Source organism: Myotis davidii, unplaced genomic scaffold (genome assembly GCF_000327345.1).
Source record: "Myotis davidii unplaced genomic scaffold, ASM32734v1 scaffold609, whole genome shotgun sequence".
NCBI classification, from domain to species: Eukaryota; Metazoa; Chordata; class Mammalia; order Chiroptera; family Vespertilionidae; genus Myotis; species Myotis davidii.
This window is the reverse complement of record NW_006300164.1, coordinates 1,638,555-1,639,852: the sequence shown is the minus strand read 5'-3', so window position 1 is coordinate 1,639,852 and position 1,298 is coordinate 1,638,555. Positions and strand designations below refer to the sequence as shown.

The 1,298-nt window shown below is 64.0% G+C and overlaps 1 protein-coding gene across 1 annotated transcript in view; it reads left to right on the top strand.

Annotated features, from left to right (window-relative positions):
• The window catches only part of NOTCH1 (notch 1), a 76,614-nt gene that overhangs the window by 38,398 nt on the left and 36,918 nt on the right, over positions 1-1,298 (top strand). The gene's annotated exons all lie outside the window — the stretch shown is intronic.

Sequence of the window (1,298 nt, the reverse complement as noted above, 5' to 3'; positions counted from 1 at the left end):
GCCATGTGCCGCCCTGAGCCACCGGGCCTCGCGGGCACAGTGCCGGCTCTGGGCGGGTCCTCGGGGTCCCTGGGACTCGGTGCCTCTGGTTCGTGAGATGTAAGAAGCGGCTGTTGTGGGTTTCGTCTGGCTCCTCGGGTCTACGAACGCCGAAGGGGCATGTTTTTTTAAGTATTTTTCATTGATTTTTAGAGAAAGAGGGAGGGAGAGGGAGAGAGAGAGAGAGAAACATCAATAATGAGAGAGAATCAGGGATCAGCCGCCTCCTGCACACCCCACACTGGGAATCGAGCCCGCACCCCGGGCCTGTGCACTGACCGGGAATCGAACCCAGAACGTCTTGGTTCCTGCTCAACCACTGAGCCCCGCGGGCGGGGCAGGAGCACCTTTTACTCCTCACAAGCGCCTTCCGCCACCCCTGAGCTTACGTTGAGGAGGTGGCTGAGGAGCCTGAGGGTGGGGTGGGTGCCAGCAGCCACGCCTGTTGTTAGAGGCGCAGGTGCGGTGTGGACGGTGGCCGGGGCCGCTGGCTGCTCCCTGCTGCTCACAGGGTCCAGAGGGCTCCGGGCGGGGAACCGTCACGGCGAGGAGGGTGGTCGCCCACAGAGGGGGTGCAGCTGCTCGCCCTGGCCCCGCCCCCCCCTCTCTTGTGTCTCCCGTGTGGCTGTGCCGGGTCTCCCCTCTTACGATAAACCCCAAGTCTAGTAAGTGAGCTCTTTCCTGAGTTCTGGGAGCTGGTCTAGCCAATTGCCAAGCTGCAGGGGGGTTGGGGTGTGGAGCCCCTGTGTGTGGGTGGTCGGTCAGGAACGCAGGTGGCCCTAGGGCTGGTGATTGGCGTTTGACGTGGGGGGGGCTGGTGGGCCCGGGCCCTTCGCCCTCGTTTGGTGTCGGAAGTCTTAGGGTGCAGAGGGGGAAACGGAGCTTTCTGACGCCCATTACATGCCCGTATCGCTCTGTCTGCACGGGGCCATTGAGGTGGGCAGGGGCCCTGTGCCCCCATTTGGCACAGAGAGGGTACACACTGGGTTCAGGGCCACACAGCCAGGGCTGGTGGGTGCTGGTGCCCCACCTCAAAGGACTGAGGGTCAGAGGGGACGGCCGCCTCCACGCCATGCGACCAGGAGCATGTGGGGGTGGGAACGCCCACCTCGGCCGCCCCTGAGCCGCCTGGTTCCTCTGCAGGTACAGATGTGACTGCGACCCCGGCTGGAGCGGGGCCAACTGTGACGTCAACAACAACGAGTGCGAGTCGAATCCCTGTGTCAACGGCGGGACCTGCAAGGACATGACCAGCGGCT